General features: G+C 41.1%; 1 protein-coding gene across 1 annotated transcript in view; it reads left to right on the forward strand.

The window, feature by feature from the left end:
- The window catches only part of AUTS2 (activator of transcription and developmental regulator AUTS2), a 3,698,117-nt gene that overhangs the window by 471,082 nt on the left and 3,211,981 nt on the right, over positions 1-15,054 (forward strand). The window lies entirely within an intron of this gene.

Consider the following 15,054-nt stretch of genomic DNA (forward strand, 5'->3'; position numbering starts at 1 on the left):
ATAAGATGCAAATCAATCTGGGAAATTAAATAAATGTAATATTTTCACAAACCCTGTCATCATTACTCTTTGTGACCTTAAGATAGTCTGAAAAGACACTGCATCCTCAGTGAATGATTGCAATATATTAATAAAGTAAATGTAATAATAGTCTACATGCCTTATTTGTTCTACTTTTATTACTTCTTGCTCTGATAGTAAAATACAGGCTGCTGATTCTGCACTGGAATCATAGGTATTGAAGTAGTGTTTGTAAGCTATTGGTAAAGCATCTAAAAGTATGAAGAAAGGAAGGAAATTAATTAATTGCAAGGAAAATGTTTAATATAATCCATTAGCTCCAACTACCCATAAGAAGAAAGAAGTTTACATGTCCGTGTCCCCTTTAAAAAACTGAATTAATTGAACATATCATGTGCAATCTTCCTTCTGTTCCATTAGCTTTTCGAATTTGCATGCATCATGATTGCATAATTTAGTACTTATTAATAATACAGCAGGAGAGGGAACTTAGTGTTGTGATATCTCTTGGTAGTGCGGAACTGTGTTTGTTAGAGGGGTTATTAATGAACTGTGACATCTAGTGCATTCATGTGAAAGAACAGAGATGCACGGTGCCTTCAGACCTTCTTTTTCATGTGTAATAAGATAAGTAGCACTTGGCAAATAATCCACTGACATCTGAATATTCTCAGTAGTACAGCAGACAAGGTGATTCTCGATATGCCATAGAGGGGAAAGACTAAAAGCATGGGGAGACAAAAAGTGTTGGAAATCCATATATATATATATATATATATATATATATATATATATATATATATATATATATATATATATATATATATGAACTGGTTAACGCAGATATTTTTAGCAAGTAATTTGTGCAAGAGCAATAGAGAAGAATGCATGCAAATAAATGATTCTTTATTATAAATGTCAGACTTCCAGTGCTGCATCTGTTTGCATAGCAAATTAGGATTATTTTAAAATAGTAACTTCTGCAGATCTGATTTTTAAAAGCATTCAGTTATGTTGCGAATGTGTTTAGATGGATGGAGGACAGTTTTGTTTTTAAAGACTTTGATGAAGATGCAAATCTTGCACAAAAAGATGACCTGATGTCTCTAGACTCTTTCTCAATAACTAGTGTAGATAGCCTTCCACAAACCTTTTATGTGACCCATTTGGATACTGCAGTGTGTAAAGCTTGAGAATTTTGTCTGCAGGAGTCCTTTCATTTGGACTTGATGAGTTGTACATTCTAGTTACATGTTTTAAACTCAAATCAACAGAATGGATGATGGTCTACCCACTGATCAAGAGACATTGGCAACATTAACTTGACTGTGCATAGATTGAATTTGAATAGTCACAAACAATTCAAATAGCTGTGTGCGCACGTATATCCGCCTGATAACGCAGACTTCAGAGCTCACAACCAGTAATAAACAGTACATCAGTTATATTTACTGTGGGCAGCCAAGCCTACTGTATGATTTTTATAGGCAGCACAGACCATTACCTTAGTATTGTATTAACAACTGCACATAAAAGGAAAAGAATGACTCTATTTTGGCAGATGCAGAACTACCTAGGTTGGCACATTTAGGTTTGTCTAGCTACATGCACCTAACGTATGCAAAATGTTTTTTTTACTACAGTAAATACTTATTGGCTCTGAAGAAGGGTTAATGTATGCACAGAGTTTGAAAGGATTCCCGCATATATATATCTGTAGGTCAAATAACAGGCCTTGCATCTCTTCTGTAGTGATGATAACAAATAATTTCGTACTGCTTTTAGAAATGATTACTTGTTTGTGATCACCTCTTTGTAGAGCCACATAACAGGTAAGTGGTATGTATGCTCTGCAAAAATTGTGGACCTGGGAGTCAGGTATGAGGTTCTCAGTATAGGTAGGTAGTAGGCTAGCTTCCCTTGTGAACCATTTTAAGCTTAAGTAAATTTCCCTTGGTGATAATCAAACCCTGTGGCTGTTCTGTGTAAAGTAAACACCTTAACTATTATGCCAAACCCCAATCCATTGTGTTACTTCAGTGCTGGGGACTTTTTCTTTGAAATTTTGTGGTTGCATGTTGAAGGGGCTGAGAGTGACTTTTCACTGAATCCCATTTTTGATCACCTGTGCATCTGAAATGGATTTATATTGTTAAGGAGTAGAATAAAGGCAATGCAAGCTGCTGTGCACACAGACTAACATTTTTCAAAAGCTGCTGATTGGGAATTGGAGATAATGACTTTTGGATAGTCGATGATGGGGACATGTATTTCCCCCAGTACAGTCACCTCAAAGTCAGCTTCATATTGAGTACAGGGGACACAGCCCTCTTGTCATTTCTTTGTAATGATGTATGTTTTCTGATTCTGTATAATCTGTTACTACTGTTTCTTTTCTCTATAAGATTGAATTTGGAAGAATTTTAAACAGTTTTCTTGTATATGATGTGCTGGCTTTCAGTTTGGTATCCTAGTTCTAGAATATATGGCATCAGCAAATAGTTGTATGTTGGGACAAAGAATGTAACGCTATTCTGGTAGTGGAGAATAGATGAGACAGCATTTAGTGCTGAAACATTCATAATTCTTTTAATATATGCTAGTATTATTAGATTTACCAATGGTGTAAGATAAAGAGACTAAAAGAAAATGTTATGAAATTATTCCATTAAAGACCAGTAGCATACAGGTATTTCTCATGATGACTGAGCATTCATTTTGAGAACCTTTACGTCTTGTTGGGTTTGAGTCTGATTTGCCATCTGTATTGCAAATCACTCATGATTTGGATTGCCTGTCACACCTAACCAGCAGATAAGGAATTAAGAAATGTTATCCATCTTTCTACTTGTGCTCCACATACTATAAGCATGAGAATAAACAATGCACACCACAGCAGCATTTGTTCCAGCAGTTCAGTGAGCCAAAATTGAAGCACGGCAATTAGGCAGGGGGTAGGGGCAAGCAGAACCAAGCAAACAAGATGACACTGTGCTCCCCGCAATGAGACAGTACAGTAGCCACCGGAAGGGCTGCTCTGCACCTTGCAGAACAACAGTGTGATAACAACATGACACCATTCAGGATGGTAGTAAGAGAGTTCATGGAAGAGAACACTAAGGGTATTGATAAGATATCAAACATGAAATTTAATAATAAAAAAACTATTTCTTATAATTAATCAAAATTTAGGTGAAGCAAAACTCAAAAAATTAAATGGTTGGAAATATATTTATTTATTTATTAGATAACATAGAGTCCATTGTGGAAGAAATTTATAAAAGTATTACTGAAAAATGTAAAAGTTACTAACTGGGATATTTTTTCTTCTGATGATGTTTATAAAACTGGTATCGCTAGTTAAAATACTATGTAATATTCACTCACCAGCTTTAACATGACATAAAAAGTAATTAAAAAATAAATAAACTACTGAAATTCCTTTGGTATCAACTGAGATACACAGAAGGTCCCTTCTGACTCAGTTACATAGCAAACTTTTTCACTTTTTCTAGCATGTCGAAGGGTCAGTTGCTAGCGTCCTCTCCTGTTCAGCTGGTGAATCTGGGCATCTTGAGGCAATGTTACAATTGCCTCATGTACACAGACAACCCACTCCTTCTCCCACAAAACACAAATACATGTGAGAGATGCAACTATATAGCCAAACTGGAGGCTGAGCTCTCTCAACTCAGGACTGGCAAGACCAGACAGGAGGAGAAGGAAACCACGCACACCACAAACCCAGTTTCACATAGAACTATCACAACTGCAAAACAAACACATAAACACACAAAGACATACTCGGAGGCACTGATCAAAAATATACCAAAACTACAGAGGCCTCAAAAGCAGACACCCAAGCAACTGCCACCTCAAGACATAAGACATGCAACACATAGTTCTTAAAGTCAGTGTGCTAAACAGTCACAGCCCTTAAGGCCAAACACAATGCCAGACACACTTGTTATAGTTGACTCCATAGTCAGACACACTGACGTCCCACTCACCAGACTGAATAAGGAAAAGATCACAGTAAGCTTCCTGTCAGGCGCTAGAATCCGCCACATAACACAAGCACTCAGGTCACTCCACAGCAAGTACAAGTATGACTCAGTCATTGTCCATGCCGGTGTGAACGACCTGAGATGTACCTCCCTGGACTACATGAAAAGAGACATAGAGGAGCTCTCAGATTATGTAGCCCAGGCCGGTATGACCCTGACCCTGAGCAGTATCCTACCCTCACCAAGAATGATGCCACAATACAGAGACAAAATGATCAGCTTTAATAATTGGCTTAATTACTGGTGTCATTCTAAGGGGATCCAATGTCTGTCTGCCTGGGATGACATGCTTGACAAGCCACGCTGCTTCAAGGGACGGCTTGCACCTGTCACCCTGGGCTTCCGGATATTGGCAAAGGCTCTTGCCACCCCATAGTGCCTTTTTAGGCAAGGCTCAAATGATAAACCTACCGCCCTAGAAAACAAAAATGGAGAAAAACTAAGGGTAATACTGCTCAATGCCAGAAGTCTAAACCTCAAGATGCACGCCCTTGAAGCCCTCCTCAGTATGGAAAACATCGATGTCTGTGCTGTGACTGAAACCTGGTTCAAGGCTCCTGAGAGCACCCCATCACTATCAGGTTATACCTCATATCATGCGTTCCGGCCCCAAAATCCGGACCGAACCACAAAAGGAGGGGGAGTATCCATATTCATAAAGGATACCCACACCTCCAGGTTAGTGGCAATGCACGAAGCATTGGAGACCATCCAGGTGCAATTAACCATAGGTAAAACTGCCCTACAGTTTGTAACATGCTACAGACCACCTTCACAAACTCAGGAAACCCACACAGCCTTCCTGAAGACACTGGAGAGTATGAATGTCTCTCCAAACACCATCATATTGGGTGACTTCAACTACCCAAACATAGACTGGGAACATTACTCAAGCCCCAACACCCTAGCCCAAAGGTTCCTTGAGTTCATAAACTCAAATGCTATGGAACAACTAGTCACCATTCCCACAAGAGGAGAAAATATACTAGACCTGATCATCACAAACATGGGGACAAAATGCTCCACACCGAAGTATATCCCTCATTGGTGAGATCAGACCATAAATTAATCTCACTGGAGATCCACATCCCGCCCCACCCCAGCAAAAGACCACAGTGAAGAACTTCTCAAAAGCAAACTTCACACTTCTTAAGACTGGAGTGGTATCCTTCAAGGCCCCAGAGCCAGTGGAAACCACAACCCACGCTGCTGAAACCCTTACAAATGCCTTCTACGAGCACCTCCAGGAATGTATGGATCAAGCAATCCCTAATAAAATCAAGACCCTTTCCACCAAAGGCAGGCCCGGTCTGGTGGACTCCAGCCATAAACAAACTCTACAACAAGAGGAGAAAGCTACTACATGACAGAGCAAAATCCCTAAATGGGAAGGCATCTCTGATCAATACTAGCAAAAAACTACGATCACTCATAAAATCATCCAAGGCCAACTTTGAGAGAAAAATCGCTAATGACACAAAAGACAATCATAAAGCCTTCTTTAGCTATGTTAGAAACCTGGGTGGAAACTCCCAGATATGCTCAGAATTAGTCCAAAATGATAAAAAATCACTGAACCCACAGACATTGCCAACATACTGGCAGACAGGTTCAGTGCAAATTTCTCCCTCCCTCCCCCAAAAGGAGAAATATCTATCCCACCAGAGTCTAGCCTCCCAAACATCTCAGATGCCCAGGTGAGAGCTGCTCTCTCTAAAGCAAAAAACACAGCATCAGTGGGACCGGACGGTGTCCCCGGCTGTGGGCTACACGAACTCAATGAGGAACTAAACCCACACATAAGGCTGCTGTTTAATCTTAGCCTTACTACAGGATACGTACCCAAAGAATGGCGTACGGCAACTGTGGTCCCACTCCACAAAGGCGGTGCTTCTACGGACCCTGGAAATTACCGCCCCATAAGCTTGACGAGCGTTGTCTGCAAAGCTATGGAGAGGATCATAATGGAACTCATAAATAAAGACATTGTGGACCTACAGATACTGAATCCTACCCAATTTGGCTTTGTCAAGGGCAGATCCTGCCTCTTGAACTTGGTCGACTTTTTTGAAACAGTCACTAAGGCCATTGATGAGGGTAAGGCAGTTCACACAGCCTACCTTGACCTAGCAAAAGCGTTCGACACAATACCCCACTCGGGCATCATAGAAAAGCTCACCAGCTTAGATGTAAACCCATATGTCACAAGATGGGTTGCAAACTGGCTCAAGGACAGAACACACAGGGTTAGAGTTGCTGGTGCCATGTCAGACTCTAAGTCGGTCACGAGCGGTGTCCCACAGGGCTCAGTCCTGGGCCCCCTCTTGTTCGGCATTTATTTTTCTGATGTGCAGGCAAACATAGGGGGATTGTGGCTGACAAAATTTGCAGATGACTGCAAACTGGGCACCATAATTGACACTCCATCAGACACAGACATCCTCCAGAAAGGTCTCATAGAAATGGATAACTGGTGCCAGAGCCATGGCCTTAAGCTAAATGCCAAATAATGTATAGTCATACCCTTTGGGAAAAACAAGGTAACCCCTAATTGCCACATAAGTGGTAATCCATTAAACATGGAAGAAGTTATCAGGGACCTGGGGACCCAAGTTGACAGTAACCTCTCTTTTGACACTCACATTGCCAAAGTGGTTAGGAAGACCTTCTACATTGCCCACCTGATCATGAAGGGATTCACATCCAGATCAGGAGAGGTCATTGTACCCCTGTACTCTTCACTTATCAGACCAATGATTGAGTACAATGCCCCATTCGGAATGTACCTTACCCGACACCTGCAGCAGTTGGAAAGACCCCAAAAGTTCCTCACCAAAAGGATAAAGGGGCTCAAACATATGTCATACAATGCCCGACTGAAGAAACTCCAGCTCTATTCAGTCGCATACCATCTGCTCAGAGGTGATCTGTGCCTGACATACAAGGCCATGTCCAACCCGGAATTAATGGACATGCTCCACCTCAAAAATCCAAATCCACCAGAGCCACGAGCAAGAGACTTAAACCTCAACACGGATATAAATAGGACGTGCTGGAGGGACAGATTCATCACCCAGAGACTCCCTACACTATGGAACAGAATCCCAGTCCATGTGAGGCAGAGCCCCTCACTGACTCTGTTCAAGAGAAATCTTGACGAGTGGATGGGAGATCGTAGGTTTACCCCGGGAATCATCTCTGTATCACTGCTGGACAGAGGCACAGCAAACTAATGGGTATAGTATTCTCATCCTAAGGGGTGGTGAAAACCACACACACTCTGGCTAGGCTTATAAATGCCCTGGGGCAGATAGCCTAGTATGAACCTATGAACCTATGAACCTATCAGACTGAAAACAGCTTACTCAAATCAAATAAGAACTTGAGTAATGGTGGATGTTCTTTCCAAATAGTGAATCATACTCGCTTCAGTTCTTACAACCATATTAAACTGGCCGAATATCAATATGATACACAGAAGAGATTAATACATATAGTCATTGGTTAATACATATAGTCATTTGCGAAGTTTCTTCCTTAAAACCTTCCTCCCTTGCTTTAGATATTATAAACAATAAAATGATAAGGATCATAAAATAATAGTAAAAAATTGAAACAGGTTCTTTCCTCACTGCAAATTTAATGCAATTAAGAAATTTTATCACTTCTAATGCCCAGACTTCATCAGATTAGTTACAAACTAAATAACTCTGGTTTAGATAGTGCAAAAAAAAACAAATGATAGCAAAAGTCACATGCCGATAAAAATCACATGACCCGACCATTGCACTCAGTCTTTAAATTGCAAGCATTCTGCAACAAAATAAATGCATTAAATAAAAGTTCATTGTCCAGACCCTCCTGGCAAAAATAATCACACCATTTTAGGCTAAAATGACAATTTTTTAACAACAAAATATGGATCTCATTCAGTACACTCAATATCATAAATTCTAATGTAAGAATTTATAGTAGGTAGTGTTACCCACTCACCTGCATGTTATTATTGATATAAAGCAGAGAAAAATCAAGCTGCTCACTTAAAATCCAGCCATCCATTACAAACACATGATATTGCTCACTTTGTTAACCAACCAAAACATTATACCAGAAGGGGAAACAGAAGATGGGTTCCTCCCACCTCCTCTTCTCTGCCTGCTTGTGCCCACAAAATATCATGACCCAAATGCCTCAATTCACCTAACCTGAACCAAGGTCAGGGAAGGAGTGGGAGCAGCAAGCCCACTCCAAAGTCTGAAACCAGCATCTATGGACAAATAAGTCTGTGCCCAAATTATATTTATCCAGACCCCCCCCCCCCCTTGCAAAAATAAGCACATCCTTTTAGACTAAGACAGCCAATTATTAACAACAAAATATCAATCTTATTTAATACAGTCATAAATTCAAACATAAATTACAGTAGACAGCATTACCTGCTCACCTCCGTCTTATTATTGATGTAATAGCAGTGTAAAAGGGGGAACAGAAGACAGGCTCCTCATAGCCCCTTTTTTTCTGCCCACCAACCTGATAACAGGCTTCTACTCTTTCCTTAATGTTGAAATAACATAATCAAGTTCTTCAAAAACAATGAAAGGTGTACATCAAACAGATCTAAATCCAGTTCATTTAAATATACCCCACCCTCCCGATAAATCGAATCTCAGTCGTCAATATCTGTGATTAGTGACATAAACACCCAACTGCCCAAATACTGTTGAAAGTCAATGGTTTACAAAACAGCAAGCCCTTTCAACACCCACAAATTTGTCTGCACACCTCCAAACCAATTGTGGCACTATCTCTTACCAAACTGTAACCATCAAAGGAAACCTCTGGCTCAAAATTGCCAAATTACCTGCCATCATAGATAGCAACTGCTGCTTTGGAACTCTCTTCAAGTCATTACCTGCCTGGTAGGGGACCAAAGTATGTGGTATCCCACTCCTGGAATGGATATCTTCCAACTTGTCTGAGAGCTGATGACTCCTTAGGCCTCAAACCTTGCCAACTCACTTTCCATCCGTAAGGATGCAACCCCAAATCAGATCCTTCTGGTCTAATTATCATTCGTTTCACTGCCCAATACAAAAAAAATGGTCCATCATGACAACAGCTCACCTAAAAAAAAAAGGAAAAAAACATAATAATCATAAAACACGCACACCTCACTCATCTAATATAAGATGATGAGCACTGCCCATCCTTCTTTATAACCTCCACAGATCTCCCTTCTGCTTGTCAAATCAGATGCTCACCCAAACTAACACAAAATTGTGGAAAACCTTTCTCCTTGGAACCTAAACATTGAATGGCCTTCCGCATCAGGCACATAAAATGACTGGCTCCTTTCACCCTCCTCTGCAAGTATTAAAAAACAAATCCTGAGCCCTCCTTGCAAGTGAAAGTTGCAGTTTCTTACCCCAAGCCACTGTAAAAAGTACCACCTCCACATACACATGCAGCACAGTCTGGGTATGTTTACCCTAATGATCTGTTTTGGATCACTGTAACCAGACAGACACTGTGGAAGGAAAAATAAAAATGACCCTACACAACAATGAACTCAACAGCTCATTTACCCTAAATGCTCCTGTGTTCATCCAAACTGCCAAAGTCGACCAAAGTGGGTAATCCGCTGAATTCCCTACAAACAAACTCAATCCTGACAACACCACCCTTAGGACCTGTTTCATCATGGGCAACTGCTTGTCATTTCTCATGCCTCCCACCTGTTCTCAACCTTTCAGCATTTTAGCTATGACCCATGATTGGGTTAACTCCTCCATTCTCAGCACCATAGCAAATATGCTAATATAGCAATAACCCACGCCTGGGTGTGGGTAATGCGGGATTTACCCACGGTTGGCAAACAAAGACAACCGTGGGTAAATCCCGCATTACCCACACCCAGAAGTGGGTTATTGCTATTATACTATGACATTATTTAAGAAAAGAAATAATTACTTTTCTTAAATAATGGCATTGTATACTGCCTCTTTGCTGCCCTTCTGCAGCTGTCTGGTATCCGCGGCAGTTATGATGTACTGCGCATGCCTACGCAGTACATCAGCTGTGGCCAATAGCAACAGAGAAAGCAAGATCGGCGTTGCTTTTTACTGTTTCGCTATGTTAAATGGGTTTAACATAGCGAGACAGCTTTAAAATAAGCAACGGAGATGTCTGTTGCTTATTTTAAAGCTGTCTCGCTATGTTAAACCCATTTAACATAGCAAAACAGTAAAAAGCAACAGAGATCTTGCTTTCTTTGTTGCTTTTTTTTTTTAAACCTGTCCCGCTATGTTAAATGGGTTTAACATAGCGAGACAGCTTTAAAATAAGCAACGGAGATCTCCGTTGCTTTTTTAAAACCTGTGTCGGTATGTTAAACTCTTTTAACATAGCGAGACAGTGTTTCAAAAGAGTCTTATACTAATGGAAAAAGTCTGGGCGACCGGAACTTTTTCCATTAGTATAAGTCGATTTACAACGTGCATGCTGGCCAATCAGCGTGCATGTTTTGGAATATTAATGGGGGGGGGGTCATGGTATATTAGCTGATAAATGTACCCTCACCAATTTAACTGCCCATCCCCTCAAGCACACACTAGATGAATAATGCAACAATAATTTCAAAGACCATACTTTTTCCTCCTCTGGCAACTTTGACGCATGTTCGTCAAATGAAGTCCATGCACTACAGTAGGCTTTTCGAGTTGATTCTGAACAACAGTTGAATAAGCCATCCCACTGTATCTACCCAAGATACCATACCTCTTCAGGTAGCCACAATGTTAATGCTTTGCCTCTGGAGCCAATTGTAAAAATCTGTGAAACTGAATATAAGAGAGGCTGTCAGCAATCACAATTTTTGTAGCTGGGACATGCACACCTTGAAAAGGAAAAATTATTCAACAAACTTTGTAAAACTAGCTTCAACAAACTTTGTAAAACTAGCTTCCTTAAAACTTACAAAAGTGACTTCAGTTTAGCAGATTTTGATATCAAAACCTGTAATTCTGCCCAGTTGTCCAAATTAAACACCACCTTCCAGGCATGCAAATGATCCTGCCAAACCACTGTGGCTACGCAAATTGACATCAACTCCCAAAAGGCCACATCATTCTTCCACTCATCCTTCCAGTCATCAGACCACTGAACCACAAACCATTCACCATTGAAATATGCACCCGTTCCCTATCCTCCAGCAGCATTTTTAAAAAAAAACTGCAAATCCTCCTGTGCAACCCAGTCCATCTGTCAAAAGGAAATGCCATTAAAACTGTCAAGGAATGACACTCACAGACTCAAATCAGCACACACACAACTTGCTGACTCATACCCAATGGTGTTTGCTTTTTTCATCCTTCTGCAAAAATGCTAATGACCTGCAAAATGTTCTGCCTGGACAAATTCTTAAAGACACAAAGTTCATATGTCCCAGCAGGTCCACGACATGCCCGAACCCTCACCTTCTCTTTGGCCCTAAACCAACCAATCTTAACCTTCATGTGCTCTATTTTCTCTTCAGGAAGACAAAACAGGCCTCAACCTTTATCAGCTGTTAGCTTCAAATAAACATGAATCCTTAAAAAGACCCTCCAGCTTCTTCCTTGTTAGCAGTATACCCGACTCCTGACACATGTGAAGAAAAATCTGCATCTTTCCATAGCTCCTTCAACACCTTCACCTACCAGCAGAAAATCATTCAGATAATGAATAGCCCTTTGACTACCCGCCATCTGTTGCCACATCCAATGAAGCACATAATTAAGCTACTCAAATATGGCACAAGCCACTGTGCAACCCACAGGCATGGCCTCAGCAAAATAAAAGTTATCTACCACCATTCCCAATAATGGCCATTCTTCTTCTCACATAAGCAGAAAATGAAATGCTGACTCCATATCCACCTTCACTAACCAAAGATCCACAAATCCTCTAATCACTTTCACTGCCTAATCCATAGATGCGCATCTAACTTGCGAGTCATCTTTGCAAATAAAATTGTTGACCCACTCACCTAGCGGGAAAGATAGATGAAGAATCATTCTGTACTCCTGAGGTGACTTTTTGGGAACCAACCCCAAAGGAGTTACCTTAAAAATATCAAAAAGCAGGTAAGCGAAAAGGCCCAATAACCTACCCGCCTGCATTTTTTTTCTGAATAAGACCCTGCAAAATCTCCTGCTTTCTTCTGACAGAATGCAAATTTTTACAAACCACCCCATCCCCACACACCCCTGAGTTGATGGAAAACCCTATTGTATACAGAAAGCTTGCCAAAGCCTAACACAAAGCTTGTACTTCAATGGGTGAATAGGAGAACCAGCTTGCCTCTCTGCCCCTGAAAGGAGCTTCCACCTCTCTGCCCTTGAAAAACACCCCTCTCCCTTATGCTTTGCTAACCTTGTACCACCCTCATTCTGGACCAAAACACCCTGCATCTGCTCCCCTTCTCAATGCCAACAGTGAGAATCCGAATACCCCCCACACACAAATCAAATAAGTGTGTGAATGTCTGCACGCTGGCCAGGCGGACCTCCCTGAATTAAATGCCCAACATGTGCCATCCACCTCACCTCCTACCCTATTTATTCTGGCATGCTACTCATGTTCAACATAATAGTCAGCCAAATATCTGGGTGGTGCACTTCCCATTTCAGTGACTGATCCACTACCTTCTTTTCACGGAAATACAGGTCATACCTCTGTACCTCACTGATAGTCAAGAAATACACTAACAGCAGTAGAGCCTAGGGACTTTTTCCAAATAAACCACCATGTAATAAACAAAACCCAAAATCCAGTTCCTCCAAGAACTGTCTCTAAACCTCCTGGCCCACTTCCATGCCAAAGCCACTAGAGGAGCCAAAAAATCCTCATTACTTGCTGTATCTGCTTCAGCCAGGTTCTGCACCTCATCTCCGTCAATCCACTCAAATAAATCCACATACTCATCTTTCCATATCATCTCCTTTACCAAAATGGGAATATGCAGGATAAGGAAAACTCCCCCTTCCCCAGTGACAGCATTTGCATAGACAACCAATCCACCAGATGAATTTCAAAATCAAGCACACCTCATGTTGCAGTGGATCCACTCACCCCATCACTAAGCCTCAACTCTGTAACAACAGTGTCCCTCTCCCATCCTCTGACATCTCTGAATCAGAAATATTATCACACCTGCTCATCCTATCCACACGAAACCCAGTCACCCTCACAGACCCTGTCAACTGAGTCCTGTAGTGCCTCACCTATTCCTCCCAAAACTGTACCCTCACCCCCCATGTTGACCAACCAACAGTAACCCTTACCATTCTAGACATATTAGCCATCCTGCAGCTGAACCCTGATTCATTTCCTCAGCAGCAGCACCTTTGTTGACGGAGCATTCCACCAACCTTCTGGCACATTTCCCTCAGGTACTAGCTATATGTCTCACCAGCTGCACTAGTCTCTTGCCTCCAGCCTCACTGGAAATTTCAAGCATAGGTGTATTCTCTACAGAAGCATCCTTGAACAACTTTTCCACTTGAGCCACATTTGCTGCCCATCTCTCCTTTTATCTGCTGGTTTTGACCATCTAACAAAAGAGAAAAGCACATGAGCCAGGAAATGGTGAACAAAATCTTCATTTCAGCCTTTATATATTACTTAAAAAATGTTCACAAGATGAAAGAGGGACATTATAAAATAGAGATGGACTGAAAGATACATGGTGCAATGTGAAATGAGTGGCCAGAGTACTGAAAGAGGAAGGGAGGGTGCTACAGTTTTTTTTATTTGTTTATTTACATAGATATATATATCTATCTATATATGTATATATATATATATATATATATATATATATCTATATATATATCTATATATATATCTATATCTATCTATCTATATATATATATATATATATATATATATATATATATATATATATATCATCATCATCATCTTCTTTTGGCTGTTTCCGTTAGGGGTCGCCACAGCAGATCACCTGTTTCCATTTCTTCCTGTCCTCTGCATCTTGTTCTGTAACACCAACCACCTGCATGTCCTCTCTCACCGCATCCATAAACCTTATCTTAGGCCTTTCTCTTTTCCTGTTACCTGGTAGCTTCATCCTTAGCATCTTTTTCACAATATACTCAGCATCCCTCTTCAGCACATGTCCAAACCAACGTAATCGTGCCTCTCTGGCTTTGTCTCCAAACCTTCCAACCTGGGCTGACTCACTAATATACTTATTCCTAATCCTGTCCACCCTCGTCACACCCAGTGCAAATCTTAACATCTTTAATTCTGCCACATCCAGCTCAAACTCCTGCCTTTTTGTCAATGCCACTGTCTCTAACCCATATAACATAGCTAGTCTCACTACCCTCTTGTAGACCTTCCCTTTCATTCTTACAGGCACTCGTCTGTCACAATTCACTCCTGACACTCTTCCCCACCCACTCCATCCTGCCTGTACTCTCTTCTTCACCTCTCTTCCACACTCACCGATACTCTGGACTATTGACCCCAAGTATTTAAACTCATCCACCTTTGCCACCTCTACTTTTTGCATCCTCACCATTCCTCTATCCTCCCTCTCATTCACAGACATATATTCTGTCTTAGTCCTGCTGACCTTCATTCCTCTTCTCTCTAGAGCATATCTCCATCTCTCCAGGGTCTCCTCCATCTGTTCCCAACTCTCACTACAGATCACAATGTCATCTGCAAACATCATAGTTCATGGGGACTCCTGTCTGATCTCGTCTGTCAACCTGTCCATCACCATTGCAAATAAGAAAGGGCTCAGAGCTAATCCTTGATGTAACCCCACCTCCACCTTAAACGCATCCATTACTCCCACCGCAGACCTCACCGCTGTCACACTACCCTCGTACATATCCTGTACCACTCTTACATACTTTTCTGATACTCCTGACTTCCTCATACAATACCACAACTC

This window comes from Protopterus annectens, chromosome 13.part0 (assembly GCF_019279795.1).
Source record: "Protopterus annectens isolate FY-2018-M chromosome 13.part0, PAN1.0, whole genome shotgun sequence".
In the NCBI taxonomy this organism is placed as follows: domain Eukaryota; kingdom Metazoa; phylum Chordata; order Ceratodontiformes; family Protopteridae; genus Protopterus; species Protopterus annectens.